The sequence below is a fragment of the Mustela erminea genome, chromosome 3 (assembly GCF_009829155.1).
Source record: "Mustela erminea isolate mMusErm1 chromosome 3, mMusErm1.Pri, whole genome shotgun sequence".
Lineage (NCBI taxonomy): Eukaryota > Metazoa > Chordata > Mammalia > Carnivora > Mustelidae > Mustela > Mustela erminea.
In genome coordinates, this window is record NC_045616.1 from 65,276,513 (window position 1) to 65,282,512 (window position 6,000).

The following is a 6,000-nucleotide window of genomic DNA, read 5'->3' on the forward strand; positions in this document are numbered from 1 at the left end:
TTCAAAGAGGTTAATAAGACATGACCTATTGCATGAAAAGGTGGGGTGGGGGTGGGGCTCAAAAACAACCAAAATGTCAACATGGTTTGAAAGAACCCGATTAACAATACAGATCAAGATGCTACACTTGATTAACAAAACAATGAAGGCAATTAGAAAATTTTTAATAAAACGCTCTGGTGTTGAAAGCTTATCTTTGATGAGTTGGAAAAGCAAAGAAAATAATCCTGAACCATTTCCCAGTTTAGAAAGATTTTGTTTACCCTTTTTTGCTAGAGTTGGAGCCAACAACTCTGATGGTTTGGATTAGCTCTTAATATTTCTAGCCATCAGAGTATTCAAATCACTGGTGCATTTTGGCAACAAACTGTCTCTCCACAGACAACAGCAACAAGGGAACGAATGAAGCTTCTCCACACAAAAGTCACAAGACCTCTCTCCTTTTACCACTTTGACCAGTGGATTTTAGTCCGAAATGGGCAAAGGGAAGTAGTAAGCTTAGGACACCAACACAACAAGGGGATCTGTGTAATACCCTTCAGTCTTCCTCAGTTTTCAGGCTTTCCAAGGTGCTCAGCTGTCCACTAAGTTTTCTAGGCTCAGAGCCAATTAACCTTTGGTTAGGCATCTCAGTCACATTAAAAAAAAAAAAAAAAAAAAAAAAGGAAGGTGGGGGCACCTGGGTGGCTCAGTTGTTAGGCGTCTGCCTTCAGCTCAGGTCATGATCCTAAGGTCCTGGGATCAAGCCCCACATCGGGCTCCCTGCTCCAGCGGGAAACCTGCTTCTCCCTCTCACACTCGGCTTGCCTGTGTTCCCTCTCTTGCTATCTCTCTCTCTCTCTCTCTGTCAAGTATCTTAAAAACAAAAAACAGAACTGTAGAACTGAACCTGGGGCCTTGCAGCAAGGCCAGGGGGAGAGGCAAAGTTAGTGTGGATAAGAGGCTCATGCAGTTTTTATGGCTTGTCAGAGATGAAAAGAGTCTTTTTATCTGGAAAATTATTTTAGTCTTGAAACAAAGCTTGTGTGTTCATTTATTCATTCTCTTTGTTGTTTCATTCACTCTACAAACTGCTTTCTGTAAGAGTTACGCCGCAGTGAAAGTAACCAGAATTTTCAAATCAGATGAACCTGAATTCAACGCCTGACTTTGACAATGCTTTTCCTGAACCGCAATTTCCTCACCTATGAAAATTAAAATAATAATACTCTATTTGAGGGGTTTTCTAAGGATCTGAAATAATGCATATACAACTACTGGTGCATGATAATTTCTTAATAAATGAGAACTATAATTATTACTGTTATATTATTATTAATATTATCTCTATCAAGTAACACAAGCCCCCAGTTCAATTCCCCATATTTACCTAAGGATGGTTCTTCCTCTCAGCCAGCTTCTTTCACCTGACAGGGAAAAAGTCACATTCCTACAGGCTTTTTTTTTTTTTTTTTAAAGATCTTATTTATTTATTTGCCAGAGATCACAAGTAGGCAGAAAGGCAGACAGAGGTGGGGTGGGGGAGCAGGCTCCCCCCTGAGCAGAGAGCCTGACGTGGGGCTCAATCCCAGGACCCTCGGATCATGACCTGAGGCGAAAGCAGAGGTTTTAACCCACTGAGCCACCCAGGCGCCCCTCCTACTAGCTTTTTATTACCTCATTTCAACCATGGGAGATCTCACTCCCTGACAAAGACTTCTTCTTGACCAAACTTTAATCAGGCTCCTTTAAGCAATCTTCTTGACCGGACCTTGACTTAGGCTTTGGCCTACTGCCTTTGACCTTGGCCTGCTGAGTCCAGTCTTAGCACAAATCTACTAAGCCAGTCGGCCAAGAATTCCTTGCCCTTGATGCATATTGGCCTGCTTTAGCAAGGGTCCACCTACCCTTGATGGCTAATCAAGTTCCTCATAATAACTTTCCATTCACAGAGCCCCTCACTCTGCTCATTGGCTATAAATCTTCCACGATTTTGGCTATAGTTGGAACTGAGTTCACTCTCCCTTGCTGCAATGGTCTCAAGTGAAGTCTTCCTCAACATTTTAACAAGTGTCAGAATAATTTTTCTTTTATACACTTTATGTCGAAATACCTATTCCTGACTGAATGGTATCATTGGCCATAAAGACAAAAAATGGAACTTGGTCTCCCATAGAGTTGGGATGCGTCACCTGGGAAACACAAGATCCCCTTGAAGCCCAGCCACCGCTAATCTACATGCCCCATTGGACAAACCATCCTCTGACACTGAACCACAGGGCTGGCTCCACTCAGAGCCTTGAAAGAAGTGTAGCTGGCTCCCTCCAGGCCAGACCTCCTCCACAAGGTTGAGACTCTGTCACCCAGGAAAGCTTCTTCCTGCTCCTCCACAAGAGTCTCTGTCCCTCCTTGAAAACCTGCCCTTGGGGTGCCTGGGTGGCCCAGGTGGTTGAGCATCTGAGTCTTGATTTCGGCTCAGGTTATGATCCCAGGGTCCCGGGATCCAGCCCAGTGTCAGACTCTGAGCTCAGCATGCTTGTCCTGCTCCCCTCAGCCCCTCTGCCTCCTTATGCACACCATTTTTCTTTCTCAAATAAATAAAGTCATTAAATTTAAAAGAAGAAAAGAAGAAGAAGAAGAAGAAGAAGAAGAAAAGTAAGAAAAGAAAAGACAAAACACTGCACTTGCCCGCTGTCAATTAATTCCTCAGAACAAACTGCCCCATTTTGTTTTCTTAGTCCCTCAGACTTGCTGGCTGACTCACTCACAGCTATGACAGTGATTCCATTAGGGGTGAAAGCTGACCGTGACTGTCTGGTCCTCCTCTTAACAGTGACACTGGTAGTATGGTGGGGGCTTTTGCTGACTCACAGTTTTGGAGAGCTCACGGCTTCTGTGTTTCCTGCTGATAACAATGAGCCGGGGTCCTTGTTGAACCCACATTGCCAGCATCTCCTCTAGATATTCCAAATCTAGGCTGGAGCTCAGGAATTTGGGTTTTTAAGAAACACTCCAAGGGATTCTTTTATTTAGGGAAGATTGGGAGACACTGGAATTCTCCTGTCATCCTGACAGTTTTGTAGAAGAGGACACAGAGGCCCATAGAAGAGCAAAGGCTCACACAGGGCACTGACAGCCACCTGAGCAGTCCCAAGTCTAGGTTCAGGTTTCCCACCCAATGCAGCGACTGCGTGGCCCCTGTGTCACGGGCCTCTGCTGGAGGAAGCAGGAGGCTGGGACACTGGGAGTTGCAGGCTCCATGTTAGCCAGTGGGAACCAGTAATCACCTCCCTCATAGTGCCTTACGTCATGCGCCAGTGGAATCTCCCTCCCATGTTAGAAACAGGAGATGAGCAGGCCCTCGGGAAGTAATGACTGCTGCTTCCCTATGCTCTTTCTGTGGGCCTGTTCCCTGCAATACAGACCAGGAATGCCGGCAGTGACCTCCAGTGACCTTGAACTAGAGCCACTTTATCCACCTACGCTCCAGCTTCTTCATGTGTAAAATAAGGTTATTGGACTAGATTAGGATCTCAGAACTTTTCCCAAGAAATAGAGTCCCCCGATGAGCCCAGGAGCCAAGAAAGGAGTTACAGTAAGGGAAGAGTTGGGGCTGATGGTACAGAAGAAGAAAGGAAGGAAAGGAATCTGTAAGCAGCTCTCAGAAGTGAGCCATCCTACAGTGGAAAGGGGATGCAGTGGGGACATAGGACAGTTCCTCTGCTGTAAGTTCCGGCCCCCCGGGGACTGAAGGAACCCCTTCACACTCTTGGAAAATGATTGTAGACCCCAACACTCACTAGGTTACTCTTATTTTAATTTTTATAAAAATGTGTTTTCAATCTGTAGAACCATGAAACAATGTATAAACTCCATCTTTATAGATGACTATGTAACTGAAGAAAAAATAGAAATCAACTACCATCAAGGTAATAAAATACAGATTTGCAAATGAATTTAATGTGATAGGTAAGCGGATGGTAGTTGTGCTTTGAATAATAAAAATGTCAATTTGGGGTTAATGGTAGAAAAAAGTTAGTTCCGTTTTTAGGAGTTTCCATATTGTGAGTTTGAAAGTATAAACAGGAGTGTTAATAAGTCGCTTTGTTTGTAGTTCAGGAGAAACAAAACTGCCCCTTAATGAACCCTCCGTAAGTGTGCAATGCAGATGTCACTTGAAAACTCTTAAAGTTCTCTCTTCATTTGAAGATACTCGTCTGCATTCAGTGGACAACTAACCCAATTATCACTGTACTCCAGAACAGAACCATTCTTCAGGGCATACTGCCTACTAAATTTTTTTAAATCTAATAATTAAAAGATGATACTATTGGGGCGCCTGGGTGGCTTAGTGGGTTAAGCCTCTGCTTTTGGCTCAGGTCATTGTCTCAGGGTCCTGGGATGGAGCCCCACACTGGGCTCTCTGCTCAGCAGGGAGCCTGCTTCCTCCTCTCTCTCTCCCTGCCTCTCTGCCTACTTGTGATCTCTGTCTGTCAAATAAATAAATAAAATCTTAAAAAAAAAAAAAAAGATGATACTATCAAAGACTGAGACCTCAGTGCACAGCTACTGGAAATGTGGACAAGGATATTATGGGGCAAGTTACTTTTTAGTCTGTCATGCCTGTATTTTGTGTGTCCTGAGATGACTCAATACTCCCACCAGATTTCTGTGTTCAGGCTGCTGCAACAAATCTCAGTGACAGAGCATACCATGAAGTCCACTGAATTTTGCTCAATATAAACTCAAAGAGAGGCACAAATTGAAGGATAACAAAACTAGGATTCTGGTGAAGGAATCCAGTCCTCAGTTGTGGTCCTCCAGATAACTGAGAATATGATTGTTATGATTGTTACAGATTATCATCACAATGAAAACAAAAATTTAGATTTTTTTTTTTTAAAATGGGATGTCTTTGCCGATTCTTGGGAAACTGTCCATGAACTCTGAGAAAGGTGAGATAAGAAGAAGTTAAACTCTATTTGCTTTTAAGACACATGTGCTGAAGTCCAGCTCCGTCACTAAATAGCTTCCCACGGTTGGACAGGTGTTCACATTTCTGGGCATGTGTTTCCTCAACTATGAAATAGTCCTGCAAATGCAATTTACCTCAGCAACTTACTCTGAAGTTGATACGTCAACTTACTCTGAAGTGTATACGAAAGTGCTTAAACCATCCATCCTCATGTGGCTTACAAATCGGAAACATGGTCACAGTGGCAGTGGCATGTGGTGCCAGATTTACTTCCAAATGCTTTAAAATGTCCCTGGGTAGCATGGGACAAGCATGAGTGGCTGCCAGTCCTTCTGGTCCTCCCTGTCAGCACCACTCCTGAGCATGTTAGGGTGGTGGCCATCACTTAGTGGGCTGAAAAGATCCTAAAAAGAATTATGGCCTGTTCGTTGCTCTCTGCTGCCCTCTTTAGCTTGGAAGATGGTCTTGCATCAGACGGAGTCTCAGCCACAAATGAGGAACAGCAGGTTGAAGGGTCTTGGGTGCCCCAGCTCAGCATTCTAGCCCCTATGCACCTCTGAATCCCACTGCCTGAGTCTTGTCCCAAGCTGCTGCAGGCCCTCAGGCCTCCAGGTCCTGTGCAAGCCCCTCTGTTCATCTCCAGTCTGCACAATTCCTTCTCATTTCCACTTGGGTGTTCTGGCTTAGTTAAGATGCATTTTAGGGCCCAGAAACCCCATAAAGTTTCCTCATGTCTGCTGACCTGTGATGGAGTGATTTCCAGTTGCATATTAGCCACTGAGGTAATGAAGGCATGCTCTGTTGCTCTAATTCCATTTTAATGACAAGTGTATGTTAATTCTAATTCTATTTTAATAATTAGTTTTTGCATTTGCTTTTGAATACCTTTCAGGAGGGTCGCACTAAATAAGCAATGACTTCTTAAAAGTAGCTTTCTCTCTCTTGTTTGCCACTCACAGCCTCATTACCCTTTAGAGTAGAGAGATAATTTCCAGATGAACCACATAGGGTGCACAAGAGAATCCAGTGGGGTCAGAAAAAAATAT